The 22,164-nt window shown below is 41.4% G+C and overlaps 1 long non-coding RNA gene across 1 annotated transcript; it reads left to right on the forward strand.

Moving 5' to 3' along the window:
• The first annotated feature begins 111 nt into the window (after positions 1-111).
• On the forward strand, positions 112-6,795 carry LOC143858301 (uncharacterized). Its single transcript, XR_013238896.1, has 2 exons — positions 112-554; positions 3,486-6,795. It is a non-coding gene; the product is annotated as an uncharacterized LOC143858301 (long non-coding RNA).
• Positions 6,796-22,164: the final 15,369 nt, after the last annotated feature.

Raw genomic sequence — 22,164 nt, forward strand, 5'->3', positions numbered from 1 at the left:
TTAGGTCATTAATATCTTGATCTGACTTTACGGATCATCAATCGGGACAAAATAAGATAGGGTCACTTCATAGCCCGAACCCTGATTCCATTCCGAGACCCGATTTCCGTAAATCGTTAGATCAATGGCAGATCTTGACCTGGGTCTAACCATCCAAAACCACCTAACCTCTCCTCTCATCCTAACCATCCAAACCTCACCTAACCTCACCTAACCTCTCCTCTCATCCTAACCATCCAAACCTCACCTAACCTCACCTAACCTCACCTAACCACCTAACCTCACCTAACCTTACCTAACCTCACCTAACCTCACCTAACCTCCTATCCCATTCTCCTATAAATACCCTCTCATCCCACCATCCAACAAAAAGAAGAAAAAGAACCCCTCTCTTAGAAAATTCATCCCTCTCCCTCATCTCTTCAAGGGTTCGGCCATCCTTGCCGGATCGGGTGATTTTATACGTTGGGTGATATATATCAAAAGCAGTCAGGAATCATCTTCAAGGAATTACCATCAAAGAAAAATCAAACACAAAGTGGGTTTCCAAAGAGGTAGGCATTTATTTCAATTCTATGTAGGGTCTGTTTTCATGCATATCTTTTACTTTAAAAGAAAAACCATGTTAGGAAGCATGTAGGGTCTGTTTTCCCCCTGGTTAGCCTCTGGTTAGACCCTGGTTGCACCCAGGTTCGCTGCTGGTTGCACCCAGGTTCGATGCTGGTTGCACCCTGGTTCCCTACTGATTCGCACCCTGGTTCCCTGCTGGTTGCACCCTGGTTCCCTACTGGTTCGCACCCTGGTTCCCTACTGGTTCGCACCCTGCTTCCCTGCTGGTTGCACCCTGGTTCCCTACTGGTTCGCACCCTGGTTCGATATTGGTTCGCACCCTGGTTCCCTGCTGGTTCGCACTCTGGTTAGACCCTGGTTGCACCCAGGTTCGCTGCTGGTTGCACCCAGGTTCCCTGCTGGTTGCACCCTGGTTCCCCTGCTGGTTCGCACCCTGGTTCCCTGCTGGTTCGCACCCTGGTTCCCTGCTGGTTCGCACCCTGGTGCACCCTGGTCCGCACCCTGGTTTGTACCCTGCTTCCTCCTAGTTAGACCATGGCTAGTCTCGGGTTTGCTCCTAACTTAGACCCGACTCACTTGACCCTAACCATTAACCCAATCCAACCAAGTCATATCCCAACACAATCCGAGTCGCATGTCTGAATCCATTTGGCCGAATCTCATAAGCCCGCCCACTTTGAATTCCGAAAATTCAAACCCTTGATGATTCCAATATGCTCAATTCTTTGATGCAAATTCCCAATTCCAAAATCCCATTGCTATATCAATGTTTTTGAATCTCAAGTCCAATGCTCAAATACAAACCCGATTCCTGATCCAAATACCAAACCTGTTTTCCAAAATCCAAGCAACCTCCCCAGTGGAACTACGTGTGGCTTGATCCCCATCACGGGGTACGTAGGCAATTTGGCACTCCCAAGTTCAGTCGCACCTTTCTCTATCTTTCCCATTCCCTCACACTATTCATCATCTCGATTCATCTCGTGTCTCTCGGAACCATTGGATTATGGTTTCCGTCGTAAGGACCCTTAGAGCCCAATTTAGGAACACCGGTGTCGTGTCGTGTCCTAAGTTTTAGGGAGTCTTAGGTTTTAGGGAGTCCTAGAGTTAGGAGTCCAGCCTCATCACGGACGTTTGCTATGTATAGCAACCGTGCCATAGGTCTAGTTACACTAGTCACCCAATCTTTCCCTAGGACAAGCCTAGTAAACTAGGATGTAGGCAAACCTGCATTAGTCTAAGGGACCATTTGCATTTAGATGAGAATCATATAGCATCTTAGATGAAATCCTAAGATAATAAAATCCTCAACTTGAATTAAATAACTTCTCCTAAAACTGTTGAAACAGTCAATCCCGTCTAGGTCGGTGTCCTAGTTGAGTTAGGCATAAGTAGCTTAGCTTAGGTGCACCGAACTACGTCGACTCTGATCCCAGTAAGGCTTGGGTACGTAGGCAGCTTGGATGTCTGATGGCATACCACCCGCGAGTCGGCACCACAAACAAATTGTGGTGTTTTGTATATTAATTTTCTTGTAAATGCTTAATCAAATCACTTAGGATTTTCCATGAATTAGAATTCTAGGAGAACTTTCACTTAGAATGAATCCAGACAAATTAATAAATCAAGATACACATCTAGGATTCACATTAAAATTAGATCATAGGATGCATGTCACTTAGTTCGCACATTAACATAGAGTTGAATGAGCCATTTAAAATAAATTTAAAAGAATTAGCTTTTGGAATCGAAGACCGATTATCGGGCAGGAATGGTGCATGTGGCGGATAACTCCCCATACCTTCCATTCTCGTAACCAGGTAGCGAGTCTAGATTTCTGGTTAATTACGGGTCCTAGATCCCACATCTAGGTGGCGACTCTGTCATTCTCTTTCGTGTGGAGTTCGGATTGCCTTAGTGATCCCAAGTTCACATGAAAGATGAATTCAAATCAATATTAAAATGCACACGCCAATCGCGTGGACACGAGAGACCAAGAGAAGAGAGCGCGGCGGCTCGCCCCACGCCCCTCTCGCGGGATCGGGTACCACAGTCTGGCGACTCTGCTGGGGACCACCTAACTTCATTAAAATTTCAAAAGATAATTCATTTGAATTTAATTTAACTGGCTCATAAAAACTCTATACTTGTTAGATTAGTTTGCCTTGTTTTATTTTCTCATCACATTTTACTTGAACTTAATCTAACAAAACCTGAAGGCATCATAGATTGCGCAAACTTATTGCACACACTTACATCACTTGCATCTAAACCCTTGCATTTCACGTACACACACGTCCTATTTTAGGAACCCGGAGTGTTATCTAGCATGGTTGACTGGGATTTCATCACCTGGTGCCTCTGTGCTAGAGAAGCATTCCACCCTTAGCCTGGTACCTTTATGGTACGTAAACGGATCTCTTGTTCACGTACTGATACGCCGGACACTGGTACAGTATATCGAGCAGGGATTCGCGCTAAGGGAACTCTTGGCCTTACCCCTAGATTAACCCACACATGCATGTAGTATACGAACACATGTGCATCACGTGTGTGAGCCTAGTTTAGGATATCCTACCCATTGGTGTCTAGATTAGGCCGTGGTCCATCTTCCAATGGTCACGATCGGTCCTTATATACACGAACAAAGTCATGAGTCGAGATTCTCTCTCCACTCCGATAGATTAGGATTAAGGTTGATGCCTTCAGGTAACACTGATAAAATGTGAAAAAAAAAATTCCCTTTGAGTTAGGATATAAATCCCATCATTTCCAAAGATCTCATAGGATTAGTCATTCATGATCTATCCGTTGAAAGCAATCTTATGCTATCTCATCTAATCTTTTGATCGTGCGTCTTTCGTTCTTCTGTCATACGATTCGATCGTATCTTCATGCCATCCCCTAACTGGCAGATGCAGAATCTCACAATCTTTCGATTATGCGTTCTCATGATCTGATCATGCCTGGTCCAGATAATCCAATCTTGCTTGTACCCCTGGTCTGTTCCTCCTCTAGGGGCTACCTTTTTCAAGATTATTTTGCTAAGTCCTTCAGAGTTCACTCTCAGAATCCTTGAGCTAGGGGCATTTCCCTATGCGAATCAGTCATCATTGTCCAAAATTGAAAGTATCAGCCATGATGATGTTCAGAACGAACCAGCCTTCGCCGAGCCTTCAACGCCAAACAGTTGCAGCAGTTAAAATTTTAGTCACTTACTATTTTATGTTGAGTCAGTCATCATGGTCAGTATAATTGTTGAGTCCGGTCTTACAGTTAAAGGTCAATGCCTAGTCCAGGCAAGTTATCTTCTGTTTCTCTTTCTTATTTAGAGTTGTGAATCGTGAGCATGTTCAGGATAGGTCGTCTGATGTAATAGCTTTTCTTTAAATAAAATTTCAGTCAGTTCCAAAAAGTTCACTTGTGTCTGTTCTTAAGTGTGCTTCTGATCTTAAAATAAGACTCCCTCCTCAAATGAGGACAAAATTGACGAAACTCCACTTGAGTCACAGCAATTACTTGAACGAGAGGAGGAGCGCCAATCCCAACCTTTCAAAGATGAAATTGAAATGATAAACACTGGCACTGAAACTTTGATTCAGTGAATGCCGATTGAAAATACATTACCCTCTAAAGAGTGTGAAGAATTGATAAAATTATTTCAAGAATAAGAAGATTGTCTAGAAAAGCTACAACCGATACCAGGGGCAAGACATAGATGGAAAGCTCAAAGAAAATGAAGAAAGTGAGAAGATATATGCTATACAAGGGGCATAGAGTGGAAACAACTTTCATATTTCCAATCAATGACCTTGGTTCTCAAATTCATAAAGCCAACAAATTCAAGATGAAAAGTTCAAGAGCAAACAATGAAAAGTGATCATCAGATATCGAGAGTACGAATCCATAGATGGAGGATGTCAAAGAACAAGTTTCGCTCTATGAAAGTCAAAAGCACGTATTAGAATCTTGAAAGAAGAAGATCCATTATCTCTTACCTGGAAATGCCGTCAAACTCCGCGAAAAAAAAAAAAAACAAAAGAGAAAAAAAAAATAATCAGTACCAGAGGGACTCTAGTAACCTAGATCGATTCCCAATCTGAACATCGAAAGGCCTCCTTTGGCCGATTAAATCCCAAAATCAAAACCCAATGTCAAAAGAATACCGATTTGCAAACCCTTCGAGCCTAAATCAAATTTTCTTGAAAACCCATCAAACTTGGGGCATTCCCCCGAACTACGCGAGACCTGATCCCTACACTGGGGTACGTAGGCAGCTCGGTTAAACCGAGTTCGGTCGATTCAAAAAAAAAGAAAAAGAAAAATCAATCGTTCCAAAAAAAAAAGAGGGACAAGTTCCAAAAGAAGAGAAGTTAATTGTTCCAGAAAGAAAAGAAAAAAGGAAAAAAATCAATTAACCTTCAAACAATTGATCTTCAAACTAGGGGCATTCGCCTTGACCTACACACGACCTGATTCCTACCTTGGGATATGTAGGCAACCTGTTCACAGGTTCGGTCGAAATCTTTGTTGAACCTTAAGCCATTCTTTGAAAAGCCCTATCCTACCTATAAAGTCCTTCTGGTGTTCAGAACTAATGAGCTAGGTCCCGAGACACAATAAAAAAAAATGATGAATAAGAAAACGAACGGAGTTTGAAGATCTGCTAGACTGAAAACCTGAAAGGGCGGTCTAGGCAAAATTTAAGATCATTCCCCTGCTAAGTTGAAAACCCGAAAGGGCGGCTTAGGCAAAAGCTAAGGGGATAGCCTGCTGGATCGAAAACCTAGAATGGTGGTTCAGGCAAAAGTTAAGGCTAGCGCGGTCCGCCAAGTTAAAAACCCCGAAGAGGTGACTTGGTCACGGTAAGAGAATCATTATAAGAAGGCTACAGCTGGTATCAAGACTGAAGATCAACTGAAGTTCAAGCAAATTCAAGTGATATCCTCAAAACTGGGGGCATTAAAGCTAAGCAATCTTAGGGGGCGTAATTAAATCCTTGAGGCATTACTGTTTTAAGGAAAAAGTCCAGTGTTTACCAATTGAAAAACTATTCCTCGAAAGGATAGACTTACCAAACAAAATATTAACTAAGTCAGAAGCATCACTGTGTTTGTCAGTATAGTCAGTCAATCTTTGTTATTCTAAGTTCACTCCTTCAGGGCTGCTCAATCCTTTGAGTAGTGCCTTTCATCTAAGTTTTCTCTTTAGAAAGAGTCAATCGTCGTTCCTATGTCCAAATGATGTAACTGTCTTGGTGAAGGAGGCCCGGCCTAGGCAGCTCCCTGCAATTATACCTGAAAGGGTTCGAGAATCTAGTCAAACAGCTACATTTCAAAGAAGATCAACTCGGAAGAGTTCAGAAGTAGAAACATCAGAAAGCCCAGCTTCCGTAAAAAGATCATACCCCAGGAAGGCACCTTAAGCTTGGAAGAGCCCCAGATGCAATGGTGGTTGAGCCAATTTCTCAGAAAGATGAACCATTAAAATTCAGAATTTCCTTCCGGTTAGTTAAATACTATCCTGGTCAAGAAATGTTCATCTAAGCACCTGTCAAAAAACAGATCCCGCTTTTCCATGTTAGAGAGCCGTTGTTCTAAATTACCAATTTCAAGTATCTTGTTCAAGGTTTCAGTTATCAAAATCCCCAGAAGACAAGACCAACAGTCTCATTGAGAAAAATCTTGTTGAAGTTTCATAAAAGTGTTCCTAATCCATTCTTGTTACTAATGGTTCTTCGTTCATAAGGTTGGTCGTCTCATCATTCGTCAAAGTCTTGGTTTCCAATATCTTTACTGGGCACGATCTATAATGTCCCCGATTTCATTGAGTTCAAAAAAAAAAAAAAAAAAAAAATCCAAAATTCATCAAATCCAATCCCCGATTCAAACAAATCCAATCTTACGTCAAATTCAAGTTCATGAAAAATCTCATGTCCTCTTTGAGCCCTTTTGTGAAAGGTGCCTCATTTCTCGAGTCCATTTGTGAATGGTCTCGTCTTCTCCTTGAACCCGTTTGTGAACAGGTTTCTCATTCTCTGAGTCCATTTGTGAATGCTCTAATGTCCTCTTTGAGCCCGTTTGTGAACGGTGCCTCTGTTCTCGAGGCCATTTGTGAATGGTCTCATCTTCTCCTTGAGCCCGTTTGCGGACGGTACCTCATTTTCCAAAAATAAAAAAATTTATCAAATCCAAATCCTTAATTAAAAAAAAAAAATAAAAAAAATCCAATCCTACGTCAAATTCAAGTTCATAAAAAATCTCTAAATTCTTCGAGCCCGTTTGTGAACGGGGCCTCATTTCTCAAGTCCATTTGTGAATGGTCTCGTCTTCTCCTTGAACCCGTTTGTGAACGGTGTCTCATTCTCTGAGTCCATTTGTGAATGGTCTCATCTTCTCCTTGAGCCCGTTTGTGAACGGTGCCTCATTTTCTGAGTCCATTTGTGAATGGTCTCGTGTCCTCTTTGAGCCCGTTTGTGAACGGTGCCTCATTTCTCGAGTCCATTTGTGAATGGTCTTGTCTTCTCCTTGAGCCCGTTTGTGAACGGTGCCTCATTTCTCGAATCCATTTGTGAATGGTCTCGTCTTCTCCTTGAGCCCGTTTGTGAATGGTGCCTCATTTCTCGAGTCCATTTGTGAATGGTCTTGTCTTATCCTTGAGCCCATTTGTGAATGGCGCCTCTTTTCTCGAATCCATTTGTGAATGGTATCGTCCTCCTTGAGCCCGTTTGTGAATGGTGCCTCATTTCTCGAGTCCATTTGTGAATGGTCTTGTCTTCTCCTTGAGCCCGTTTGTGAACGGTGCCTCTTTTCTTCGAGTCCATACAACTATGGTCTCTTATCCTCTTTGAACATCATACATCTATGATGTCTCATTTCCTTGGAATCCGTACAAATACGGTATTTCATTCTCTTCGAGTCCATACAACTATGGTCTCTTATCCCCTTTGAACATCATACAACTATGATGTCTCATTTCCTTGGAATCCTTACAAATACGGTATTTCATTCTCTTCGAGTCCATACAACTATGGTCTCTTATACCCTTTGAACATCATACAACTATGATGTCTCATTTCCTTGGAATCCGTACAAATACGGTATTTCATTCTCTTCGAGTCCATACAACTATGGTCTCTTATCCCCTTTGAACATCATACAACTATGATGTCTCATTTCCTTGGAATCCGTACAAATACGGTATTTCATTCTCTTCAAGTCCATACAACTATGGTCTCTTATCCTCTTTGAACATCATACAACTATGATGTCTCATTTCCTTGGAATCCGTACAAATACGGTATTTCATTCTCTTCGAGTCCATACAACTTTGATCTCTTATCCCCTTTGAACATCATACAACTATGATGTCTCATTTCCTTGGAATCCTTACAAATACGGTATTTCATTCTCTTCGAGTCCATACAACTATGGTCTCTTATACCCTTTGAACATCATACAACTATGATGTCTCATTTCCTTGGAATCCGTACAAATACGGTATTTCATTCTCTTCGAGTCCATACAACTATGGTCTCTTATACCCTTTGAACATCATACAACTATGATGTCTCATTTCCTTGGAATCCGTACAAATACGGTATTTCATTCTCTTCGAGTCCATACAACTATGGTCTCTTATCCCCTTTGAACATCATACAACTATGATGTCTCATTTCCTTGGAATCCGTACAAATACGGTATTTCATTCTCTTCAAGTCCATACAACAATGATCTCTTATACCCTTTGAACATCATACAACTATGATGTCTCATTTCCTTGGAATCCGTATAAATACGGTATTTTATCTTGCCCAAGCCCATTCAAAAATGATGCTGCATTTTCATTAAGAATCTTTCAAAAGTCATCCATTATTCTCTCTGAGACCATTTGAAAATGACGTCTCATTTCCTCTGAAGCTGTTCAAAAGCGATATTCCTTTCCCTCCGAAAATCCATTTGAAAATGGTATCCCATTTCTCTCGTTGCCAGCGGCACCGCAGCGGGTTTGTTTTATTGCATTCCAATTCTAGGATTTCATCTAAGGTCTTGCATTATATTAGGTTGCATTGTGTTTAGGGGGTTCCTTTGTCGATTAAAGTTACGCAAAATGGTTCTGTCATTTTAACTTTGGTATTCGATGACTACGTCGTCTCTACCAAAGAGGGGCATCTGTAGACACCCACATTTTGCTTTACTTTAACCAACAATAACCTAATATATGTTTTAGGTCATTAATATCTTGATCTGACTTTACGGATCATCAATCGGGACAAAATAAGATAGGGTCACTTCATAGCCCGAACCCTGATTCCATTCCGAGACCCGATTTCCGTAAATCGTTAGATCAATGGCAGATCTTGACCTGGGTCTAACCATCCAAAACCACCTAACCTCTCCTCTCATCCTAACCATCCAAACCTCACCTAACCTCACCTAACCTCTCCTCTCATCCTAACCATCCAAACCTCACCTAACCTCACCTAACCTCACCTAACCACCTAACCTCACCTAACCTTACCTAACCTCACCTAACCTCACCTAACCTCCTATCCCATTCTCCTATAAATACCCTCTCATCCCACCATCCAACAAAAAGAAGAAAAAGAACCCCTCTCTTAGAAAATTCATCCCTCTCCCTCATCTCTTCAAGGGTTCGGCCATCCTTGCCGGATCGGGTGATTTTATACGTTGGGTGATATATATCAAAAGCAGTCAGGAATCATCTTCAAGGAATTACCATCAAAGAAAAATCAAACACAAAGTGGGTTTCCAAAGAGGTAGGCATTTATTTCAATTCTATGTAGGGTCTGTTTTCATGCATATCTTTTACTTTAAAAGAAAAACCATGTTAGGAAGCATGTAGGGTCTGTTTTCCCCCTGGTTAGCCTCTGGTTAGACCCTGGTTGCACCCAGGTTCGCTGCTGGTTGCACCCAGGTTCGATGCTGGTTGCACCCTGGTTCCCTACTGATTCGCACCCTGGTTCCCTGCTGGTTGCACCCTGGTTCCCTACTGGTTCGCACCCTGGTTCCCTACTGGTTCGCACCCTGCTTCCCTGCTGGTTGCACCCTGGTTCCCTACTGGTTCGCACCCTGGTTCGATATTGGTTCGCACCCTGGTTCCCTGCTGGTTCGCACTCTGGTTAGACCCTGGTTGCACCCAGGTTCGCTGCTGGTTGCACCCAGGTTCCCTGCTGGTTGCACCCTGGTTCCCCTGCTGGTTCGCACCCTGGTTCCCTGCTGGTTCGCACCCTGGTTCCCTGCTGGTTCGCACCCTGGTGCACCCTGGTCCGCACCCTGGTTTGTACCCTGCTTCCTCCTAGTTAGACCATGGCTAGTCTCGGGTTTGCTCCTAACTTAGACCCGACTCACTTGACCCTAACCATTAACCCAATCCAACCAAGTCATATCCCAACACAATCCGAGTCGCATGTCTGAATCCATTTGGCCGAATCTCATAAGCCCGCCCACTTTGAATTCCGAAAATTCAAACCCTTGATGATTCCAATATGCTCAATTCTTTGATGCAAATTCCCAATTCCAAAATCCCATTGCTATATCAATGTTTTTGAATCTCAAGTCCAATGCTCAAATACAAACCCGATTCCTGATCCAAATACCAAACCTGTTTTCCAAAATCCAAGCAACCTCCCCAGTGGAACTACGTGTGGCTTGATCCCCATCACGGGGTACGTAGGCAATTTGGCACTCCCAAGTTCAGTCGCACCTTTCTCTATCTTTCCCATTCCCTCACACTATTCATCATCTCGATTCATCTCGTGTCTCTCGGAACCATTGGATTATGGTTTCCGTCGTAAGGACCCTTAGAGCCCAATTTAGGAACACCGGTGTCGTGTCGTGTCCTAAGTTTTAGGGAGTCTTAGGTTTTAGGGAGTCCTAGAGTTAGGAGTCCAGCCTCATCACGGACGTTTGCTATGTATAGCAACCGTGCCATAGGTCTAGTTACACTAGTCACCCAATCTTTCCCTAGGACAAGCCTAGTAAACTAGGATGTAGGCAAACCTGCATTAGTCTAAGGGACCATTTGCATTTAGATGAGAATCATATAGCATCTTAGATGAAATCCTAAGATAATAAAATCCTCAACTTGAATTAAATAACTTCTCCTAAAACTGTTGAAACAGTCAATCCCGTCTAGGTCGGTGTCCTAGTTGAGTTAGGCATAAGTAGCTTAGCTTAGGTGCACCGAACTACGTCGACTCTGATCCCAGTAAGGCTTGGGTACGTAGGCAGCTTGGATGTCTGATGGCATACCACCCGCGAGTCGGCACCACAAACAAATTGTGGTGTTTTGTATATTAATTTTCTTGTAAATGCTTAATCAAATCACTTAGGATTTTCCATGAATTAGAATTCTAGGAGAACTTTCACTTAGAATGAATCCAGACAAATTAATAAATCAAGATACACATCTAGGATTCACATTAAAATTAGATCATAGGATGCATGTCACTTAGTTCGCACATTAACATAGAGTTGAATGAGCCATTTAAAATAAATTTAAAAGAATTAGCTTTTGGAATCGAAGACCGATTATCGGGCAGGAATGGTGCATGTGGCGGATAACTCCCCATACCTTCCATTCTCGTAACCAGGTAGCGAGTCTAGATTTCTGGTTAATTACGGGTCCTAGATCCCACATCTAGGTGGCGACTCTGTCAGTCTCTTTCGTGTGGAATTCGGATTGCCTTAGTGATCCCAAGTTCACAGGAAAGATTAATTCAAATCAACATTAAAATGCACACGCCAATCGCGTGGGTACGAGAGACCAAGAGAGAGTGCGAGGCGGCTCGCGCCCCACACCCCTCTCGCGGGATCCGGGTACCACAGTTTGAGGAAAAATGGAGCCGTGGATTTCAGATCTGAGATGGGATTGATGATGGTGGTTGGGGCGAAAATGGTGATGATGAGGTGTTCGGTCGGATTTTGGGGTTTGGATTGGGGTAGAAATGGGGTATGGTGGCTGGCCGGAGTGGGGTGAACTTGCCGGATTCCGGTCGGTGTTGGAGCTCCTACAGTGGTTGAGATGGGTTTGAAGAAAGAGATGGAATCAAGGGCAAAAGTGATGAGAATAGGAGGAGTTGCAGATGGAGGCCATGCTGGTCTTGGATGAGACGAGGCCGAGATGGAGGGGATGGTGGAATGGGTGCCGGATTCCGGCACAACTAGCCGGAGAAGAAGAAATGGGTTGCGGGTCGGATTCGGTGGGGAAGATGGTGAGGGTTTTGGTTTGGGTCTAAGAGGGTGACCGGATTCCGGCAGGATTACCGGAATCCATGGAGTTTGGGTTAAAATTTGTGATGGAGGTAGAGGTGGAGAAAAATGAAGGGTGGAGAAGGAGGTGGAGGTGATGGTCGGTGATGAGAGTGGGCAAGAAATGGGGTTGGGGAAGACAAACAGAGGCCAAGCCTCCCTCTCTCTCTCTCTCTCTCTCTCTCTCTCTCTCTCTCTCTCTTGCTAATGAGAAAACCTCTCTGATATTTTTTCTTTTTTTTTCTTCAAAAAATGAAGGAGAAGACCCCCTTTTTTAAGCTAAGTTCTTAGGGCTTTTTCTTCCTTTCTACTAATCTCAGCCCTCCACTTATTATCCTTCTCATCTCAGCCATCCATCTCCCTCTTTTAACCCTAATGCCCTCTTAGAAACCCTAAAAATCTAGAATGCTCTAATTAAATCCAAGCCCTACACGTCACTTTTTTTTTATCCTATAGCCCATGTTCATTTCTTGCAGAGGAAGCAATACTCATTTTGCTAAAATGCCCCTAGGATAAGGTGATTCTACCCTCCTACCATTATGTTTTACTTGCCTTTTCTTCTCATCCATGGGCACTCTTGCTTTGCTAATTCACCCTATTTCTAAAAAGGAAATATATCTGCCTCTTCTTTCTTCCTCGGACACCCCTCTTTAGCATATTTTCTGCGCTACAAGGGGTGGTCTAAGCAAGGAAGGGGAAAGGGCGAATTATTTTCCCATAGTTATTTTTTTTTCTAGGGAAATGATATTGACACCTCCATATTATGGTAATTACACTCTTCCGGCTTGTCTTATTTGCCCATTTTCGCCCAACTTACCTAAAATTTTACAAACACCCTCCTTGGAATATGAACTGCCTCTTGGGGAATTTGCCCCTATAGATGACCACACCAAGTTAATAAAAATCTATGCTCTCTCCTCATTTGGGCCCACCTTCTCGAAATATTATTCAACCTGAGGACTTTTATTCGACCTTGGGACTTTAGCTCAACTTTTAGGGACTTTAGGGCCCAGTCAAAATGGGGTGTCCACACTATGCAGTCGCTTTCCTATAAAAGTAGTTCAAGAAAAAACTCCATATGAGTGTTGGAGTGGGAGAAAATCCAATGTGAGTCATTTTAAAGACTTTGGTTCTATAGCCTATGCTTCTGTTCTGTCTGAAAAATGACAAAAGTTAGATGATAAAAGTAAGTGCTTGTCGCTGTACCCTAGAAAGATGCAAGGCAAGGATCTTGTTTCAAATTTATTAGATACATGATTTCATAAATAAGGAAAGCACCTAGTCCCAAATACTCGTAGAACCGAATAATCTGGTTTTTTGTGAAACAAAACATTGTACGGGCAATCCATTTTGAGAACGGGCGAGGGCAAACGATTAATAAAAAAAACTGCTGTAGAGAAGGCCTCAATCCAAAAAATGTTTGGGTACAGCTAATTGATAAAGCATAGCTAAGCCTAATTCAACTATGTGTCTATGTTTGCGTTCTGCAATGCTGTTTTGTTCCGGAGTGCCTGGACAAGATACATGATGAACAATACCATAGTTAAAAACATGTTCAAGAAATTATGTTTTACATAATTCACCACCACCATCGGTTTGGAATATTTTAATCTTCCGATCTAATTGTCTCTCAACCATATTCTTAAAAAGAACGAAAGTGACAAAATTCTGATTTTCTTCATAATGGATAAATCCAACTATATTTGGAAAAATCATCAACAAAAACCACATAATAACAAAATTTCTGTACTGATGTAACTTGGGCCGGCCCTCATAAATCGCAACACTTTATTCAAAGGTTCAATAGTTCGAGAATGAGAGGAGATAAATGGCAATCTAGTGCACTGACAACTAGTGCATATATCTAAAGATCTACGAGAAACAGATATAAATCCATGACTACGAAGAAACTAGAATACTGGCCCTTGTGGATGACCCAACCTTGGTGCCACACATCTTCATCTGCAGACTAAATGATTTGAGAAATATGCTTCCGCCCGTGAGTCACAAAGAGCGCACAGACCTCCACGTCTACTCCCTGATGCCAGTGTCTTGTTTGTCCTTAGATCCTTGATTGTAAAACTGACACGCCCCCAAAGCCACACGCACACATTCATATTCACAACACAAGGCTTAAGGGTACGACAACGCCGTACACCTGCAAAGCAAGCTTCAGAAGCATACAAGGCTAGCACATCAATAATCAAAACCATCTGCAATAATTTAATAACGAAACTTAAAAGTCTTACACCAATCCATTGTTAAAAATCTCAACTTCTCTCATCTAACCCATAATCCCATAATAATCAAGGTACAGAATCAAATGACACAGTCTCAATAATCCTAACAATACTCACTATCTAAAGAATGTAAAAGTACTAAAGATAACGAAAATCATAAATCAGAGATCACTGCTGTGCCTCCTCGCCAACTCCACCAGGATCAAACTCTGAAAATATTAATATAACCATAGTCAGCTGAAAAGCTCAGTACATAATAACGCACTACAAAAGTGGGATCATTGCATGCTATAAAAGGAAAGGTTCACACTTATAGGAAAGATGCAAGCCACAAGTAAAACGGTTAACACAGTTTAATAAGAATGGGACAAAGGTTCATAAGGGCACGAGTCAATATCACATCGGTGTGGACCCCGATCTGAGAGGACCGGTGCCGAGCGACGCGAAATCCCCCTGCAATCCTCTGAGATCTCCACAACGTGAAGGAGAGCTCTACCAAGGAACTCTCGAGATGATGCACCCTCACAGCATAGCATGAGTGGCGATACAAAATGAATGAAAGAGATACCTCTCGATCCGGACCCAGGGCTCGAAACCAAGACACACTTGAAATAACTCAGAGTCACCATCCATGGATATGCCATGGAACCAAAACAAATGCTCTGTTTGTAACGGATAACCAGAGATACAAAAGGTCCGTGCTTGGTTACGAATGGAGAAGGTCCGAAGAGCACCCACAATTCGCCCTAGTGCGAACACTTGGTCTCTTATGCCATTTATTTAACTTTGAAAGATTTTGGGTGAAAATCATGTGAAATGGGAACAAAAATCCCCAAGGAAAACGTCTACCTAAACATGCATGGCCCGGAGATAATAAGCACATACAAAATAAATAAAAGAAGTGTATCACCTAAGCATTGCTAGGTTATGAGTGTCATGCCTAAATAGGTGTCTAAATTCTGATAGGCGAACACATGCATACTACAGCTAAAGGTATAAGGTCTGCACGGGATGAAAAATCTAAAACTAGCAGTTAATCACGAAATGGGTTAAGATACAGTAAACGAAATAAAGAATAGGTAGAAATACAGGCAGATAAAGGAATAAGCATGCGAGAAAGCCAAGAAATGAACACACACTATCATGATCCTATGCAAAAATCATCATTAATATACAAACACAAGCCCTAAAGTGCTAACAACAGACCCTAAGACTCTAATGCTTAAGCCCGAGCCTTTAGATGATCTGATGTTCATCCAAAGAAGCCTACGTTCCCCGCCTCCACAAGAATCAAGGCAACGTAGTTCTTCACGCCTATTCTAAGCTATGATGCCTAAGACATCTCAACCTCTATCCTAGACACGACCTAAAAGACTGTAGATACCCCATTTTGCTCTGCTGTAATCAACAAAGAAGTTAGTGTTCGTGTTATCAGTCTTTTTCAGTGTTTCACATTCCCGTGTCCGTCCCTTATGTTTGCTCAGTCTTTCCGATCATTTCCGCAATGTCTTGCATTTTTCTTTTCGCTAAGTGTTGAGAAGGGTTATTCACAAAAATCCGAGCAAGGGAAAATCTGGACCCGTTTGGTGGGCCCGCATTGAGCATTTGGATTAAATTTGGATCGAGAAAGTTAGCCTATGTAAGAAATATTCAAGTTATCTGCGGAGTTTATCATGGATATTAACGATTAAATTTTATAAGAGGAATAAGTGTACCCAACATGGGGTGGGGTTCACTAGGTTGAAACAAGCGGACCAGCCTAATTTTGATGAATGGATCTCATGGAAAATTCAGCCAAGGAGTAGGCCTAGCATTTGGTTGAGGGATTTAAAATGGAGTGGCCCACTAAATATGCGTGGAGCCCACCCGAGGTAATTCAATCTTATTCTCCGGGGTCCGTATTTAAATCTAATGGAAAAGATTCGTGGGCCACCAATTAAACAATATGGAGTGATTTAAGAGGTGGTGCAACCTGTTCACATTGCAGCCTAGCAAATGGACAGTTCAGATCATTTCATGGATAAGAGGGACAACCACCTATGGGTAACCCAGCCCAGCAAATGGACGATTCGGATCATCTCTTAAATGAAGTAGGGCCCGCTATTGCCAAAGAGGGAAGATATGGGCATTTACATAATTATGGGTTTTTGATCAAAACAGTTGGGTCCATTCAAGGTCATTCCAAAATTAGTGTCTAAAGGATGAATGTATATGCTAAAGATAGAGACCGTGGAAATAGTATCCTCCTTAGCATGGCAGCAAATATCGTTGATATATATATATATATATATATATATATATACATATATATATATGTGTGTGTGTATATATATAATGGCAATTAGGGGGTGGAGGGATTGGAAAAATCGAAAAAAATAGCACCAATCTAGCTGTTACTATATTTTGATACGATTATTGCTCTTTGGGGCATCCATGAGAAAAGAAAGAAAGAGAAGAATAAAAAGAAAAAAAACACCATGGTGGTCGGGAGAAGAAGAAAGAGCAAGCAGCAGAAAAAGGAAAAAAAGAAAAAAACAAGAAAATGAGGGGGAGCATCGGCTCTGTGTTTCAAAAAAATCCCCACCATCCTCTGTGTTCCATCTCTCCACTCTCTCCCTCAGTTTTGGATTATCCCAACAGCAGCCTCTTAATCTCTCTCCCCCTCCCATCTGTCTCGCCTCCCCACCTATCTCAAACAGCAGCTCTCCCTCATCTTCTCACGTTCATTCCCTTTCCCTCTCTCACTCTGTTTTTCACACAGCCAGCCCTCTCCATCTCTCTCTCTCTCGCTCTCTCTCACACCCATCATTCCCTCTGTTTCTATATTTCTCTTAATCCCTCACTCTCTTGCACCCAACCTTTCTCCATCAACCTCACCTTCTTTAACCCACCCTTATATAGAAAACAAAGAAACAAAAAAAAGAAACACAAAAACAGAGCATCGTTTTGATATTGCATTGGACGAATATTGTTTCTCTCTCTCTCTCTCTCTCTCTCTCTCTCTCTCTCTCTCCCCACCACCTCTTCCCCAATCTCCCTCTCGGCAGAAACTCCCAACTCTCTCACCTCTACGCCCATCCCCAACAGCAAGGAGATTAGTGTGATTTTAAAGAATATAAAAAAAAGAGAAAAAAGAAAGAAAGCGGAAAGGAGTGCACGTCAACGGAATTTTTCTGATTTTTTGGCTCTCGGATTCGGCGGGGATCTCCACCACAGGTAGGTACACTGTTCTCGAATTTTTCCGAAATTATTTGGTATTTTCGGATTTTTGCATGAATTTTAAGCATTTAAATGAATTTAATAAAATATTAAATGTGTATGCTCAAAATCATGATCTGCATGAGTGTTTCAAATCCGTTTCGTCCCAAAATTTAATACGATGTTCTACTTAAATAGAGTAAAATAACTATCGGATCGGATCGGACATTGGATCAACGGTTTTTTAGAATTTGAGTGAAGAGTGGTATTTTATTTAAAATATTGACTGAGTAATTGCGAAATTCGAAAAAATAGCCATCTCAGGATGACCAATTTTTTGGAATTTTAAATTTTTTTTGTGTTCATCATATCAGAACAAGATTAAAGGACGTTTTCCGGAGTCGTAATTTTCTCGAAAATCGTGTTTTAAAAATAGAAAACTCTTCAAAAATATCTTTTTGACGAAGAAAAATAAAATATATATTAAAAGAATTCCAAAGTTAATGAAATTTCGTGGGAAAATAATATGATACTGATATATTCTACCATGAATTTTTGAGAATTTCTAGAATTTGTTTGGTATATTATTTTATGCTTTCTTTGAAAATTATCAGATTTTGGGAGAATTGTTACTGACATCAGATCACGGATAAAATTCTCAAAATTTTTACAGTAGTCTTAAATTCCATATTTCTAGTTTCTGTAAAATTTTCAAGTGCTTTGAATCTTGTTTCATATGGGATGTAGTGTTAATTCATAATCTAGGCTGAAAATTGAAAAATCTGAAATTGATAGTAAATAGTTTCTAAAATTCATGAAAATCTCACAGCATGCTATATTTACTCATATCGTATTTCTGTAGAAATTTCATTGAATTTAGATTTCTATTTCTAGTAGTTTCTGTGTTATTTTTGCAACCTGATCAATTAATTGTTAAATCAAAATTAAATATGGGCTTAATGTAAAAATTTGTAAAATCTTTCAGTAAGCTACATTTCATCATATCTTGCTTCTGTAGAGGTTTCAACTCATTTCGAATTTGTTTACAACAGTTTCACTTGTAAAATCACTCATATGTTTAAAATTGGTAAAATTCGTTGAAAATTCAAAATTAATTGAAAATCATCTGAAAATCTCTAAAGAACCTTAAATCTCTGTCACATATTAACTCCTTAATCCATTGAAACAGAAATCTTAGGATCTTTATATTTTCCTGGAAAAATGGCCAGCGCATCCATAATCGTATCCCTATCGCACTCGATCTTTGACAATTTGAATATTTAAGCTATAGCACGTTGTTGGCTCCGAGGTTACTGTCCACGGAAATCCTGAGATATGCCAGGCAATAAGGTGCTATAACCTAAGTATCAAATTGCGCAAGGAAAGAGCGCACGATTCCCTTCCTTGGATGCTATTCTGGGCCGAATTTGGTGAACCCTAGAACCATTGGTAATCCTTGAATGTCCAGAAACTGAAAATCCTTGAAATCTGAAATTAATTAACCTCAAGAACTGAAATCGATTCATCTCATGTCTCTCGGAACCATTGGATTATGGTTTCCGTCGTAAGAACCATTAGAGCCCAATTTAGGAATACTGGTGTCGTGTCGTGTTGTGTCCTAAGTTTTAGGGAGTCTTAGGTTTTAGGGAGTTCTAGAGTTAGGAGTCCAGCCTCATCACGGACGCTTGCTATGGATAGCAACCGTGCCATAGGTCTAGTTACACTAGTCACCCAATCTTTCCCTAGGACAAGCCTAGTAAACTAGGATGTAGGCTAACCTGCATTAGTCTAAGGAACAACTTGCATTTAGATAAGAATCATATAGCATCTTAAATGAAATCCTAAGATAATAAAATCCTCAACTTGAATTAAATAACTTCTCCTAAAACTGTTGAAACAATCAATCCCGTCTAGGTCGGTGTCTTAGTTGAGTTAGGCATAAGTAGCTTAGCTTAGGTGCACCGAACTACGTCGACTCTGATCCCAGTGAGGCTTGGGTACGTAGGCAGCTTGGATGTCTGATGGCATACCAACCGCGAGTCGGCACCACAACAAATTGTGGTGTTTTGTATATTAATTTTCTTGTAAATGCTTAATGAAATCACTTAGGATTTTCCATGAAATTAGAATTTTAGGAGAACTGTCACTTAGATTGAATCCAGACAAATTAAGAAATCAAGATACACATTTAGGATTCACATTGAAATTAGATCATAGGATGCATGTCCCGTAGTTAGCACATTAACAGAGAGTTGAATGAGCCATTTAAAATGAATTCAAAGGAGTTAGCTTTTGGAATCGAAGACCGATTATCGGGTAGGAATGATGCATGTGGTGGATAAATCCCCATACCTTCCATTCTTGTAACCAGGTAGCGAGTCTAGATTTCTGGTTAATCATGAGTCCTAGATCTCACATCTAGGTGGCGACTCTGTCAGTCTCTTTTGTGTGGAATTCGGATTGCTTCAGTGATCCCAAGTCCACGTAAAAGATGAATTAAAATCAATAATAAAAATGCACACGCCAATCGCGTGGGTACGAGTGACCAAGAGAAGGCGTGGTGGCTCGCGCCACACCCCTCTCGCGGGATCGGGTCCCACAGTTTGGCGACTTTGCTGGGGATCACCTAACTTCATTACAATTCAAAAGGCTAATTCATTTGAATTTAATTTAACTGGCTCATAAAAACTCTATACTTGTTAGATTAGTTTGTCTTGTTTTATCTTCTCATCATATTTTACTTGAACTTAATCTAACAAAACCTGAAGGCATCATAGATTGCGCGAACTTATTGCACACACTTACATCACTTGCATCTAAACCCTGCATCTCACATGCACACACGTCCTATTTTAGGAACCCGGAGTGTTATCTAGCATGGTTGACTGGGATTTCATCACCTGGTGCCTCTGTGGTAGAGAAGCATTCCACCCTTAGCCTAGCACCTTATGGTGCGTAAACGGATCTCTTGTTCACGTACTGATACGCCGGACACTGGTACAGTATATCGAACATGGATTCGCGCTAAGGGAACTCTTGACCTTACCCCTAGATTAACCCACACATGCATGTAGTATACGAACACATGTGCATCACGTGTGTGAGCTTAGTTTAGGATATCTTACCCATTTATGTCTAGATTAGGCCGTAGTCCATCTTCCAATGGCTACGATCGGTCCTTAGATACACGAACAAAGTCATGAGTCGAGAATCTCTCTCCACTCCGATAGATTAGGATTAGCGTTGATGCCTTCAGGTAACACTGTTAAAATGTGCGAAGATTAAAAAACTTTCCCTCTGGGGTTATGATATAAATCCCATCATTTCCAAAGATCTCATAGGATTAGTCATTCATGATCTATCCATTGAAAGCAATCTTATGCTATCTCATCTAATCTTTTGATCGTGCGTCTTTTGTTCTTCTGTCATACGATTCGATCGTATTTTCATGCCATCCCCTAACTGGCAGGAGCAGAATCTCACAATCTTTCGATTATGCAATCTCATGATCTGATCATGCCTAGTCCAGATGATCCAATCTTGCTTGTACCCTTGGTCTCTTCCTCCTCTAGGGGCTACCTTTTTTTAAGATTATTTTGCTAAGTCTTTCAGAGTTCACTCTCATAATCCTTGAGCTAGGGGCATTCCCCACGTGCTATCATGTCATCATTGTTGTGTTTATTTGTTTTGAGGAACCATCATTTTCCCTCACATTCCTTATCTAGTCGTATCATAATTATCATGTCAATCATAGAAAGGAAAAATTCCCTGAATGTCAAGCTTACAGCTCGTGTTTATTGTTTCTATGTCAGGATTGTTCACTGCTGAAAATCCAAGAAAGCTTCTTGGGTTTGACTCTATTCGTGGCCAGTGAAGAAGCTAATTCTCCATTTTCTTTGGAAGTCTCTCTATCCACTTTTTCCTACCTATGGCAGATTCTATGAAAAATTTTCAACTCTTTCATGTCACAGAAACCCTGGCCCAGCTCGTCCAACAGGTGAAGGAATTGAAGGAAGAAAATCAATTCATCAAAGCTCAACTTACTGAGAAATTTGGTCCAACCACTATTGTTTCTAAGGGCAAAAATTCGAGCCTCTCCATGGTTATGGGTTCGGAAGAACTAATTGTGAACCTCTCTAGACAAATGGTGGCGCTAACAGAAGAAGTTCATCAGATGAAGCAACAAATGCAAACCTGGTATTGTCAGTCCCAAGGTTCTGAACTTTTCGCTGGCAAAAATACCAAAGTCCAAGATGTTGTTACCGGAAACTCTGTCTCCCAGCACCAACAAGATTCTGTTGGGCCCTTAGTTCTTGAATATGACCAAGAGTCACCATCTGAAACTCCTAAAAAAGAATTCACTGATTTGCCTACCCCACGATCTGGTATCCTGAAAGGGTTTAGGGAAAAGGAAAAGGGAGTTAACTGGTCACAGGAGCCTATGGTAATCGAATATGATCAACCAAGACCTATACCTCAGCAGAAGCCAGGTAGACAATTCGCCCCCTCCCGCTTCCACCATCTGTTATATTGCAACAAGGGTTGGCTTCAGGTGATGTCTATTCACCTCGCATTAGGGATCCTCCCAATCCACTCCCCAGGACGTGGAAGGCAGATGAACACTGCGACTTTCACCAAGGATCAGGGCACACCACCGATCGGTGTATAACTTTGAGGCGTGTGATCCAAAAATTGATTGATGAGCGCAAGCTATCATTCCAGCAAACGCCAAATGTTGTGTGGAACCATGCCGCACCATCGCCGGATAAGGCTTAGGCGCATCAAAGTTTGAGAAGCTCAGGTCTAGCTGCAGTAGAACAGGAAGAATCCAAAATTGAAAGTATCAGCCATAATGATGATTCAGAACGAACCAGCCTTCGCCG

The sequence above is a fragment of the Tasmannia lanceolata genome, unplaced genomic scaffold (assembly GCF_043159265.1).
Source record: "Tasmannia lanceolata isolate RefF3 unplaced genomic scaffold, GAP_Taslan_0.1 ptg000025l, whole genome shotgun sequence".
Lineage (NCBI taxonomy): Eukaryota > Viridiplantae > Streptophyta > Magnoliopsida > Canellales > Winteraceae > Tasmannia > Tasmannia lanceolata.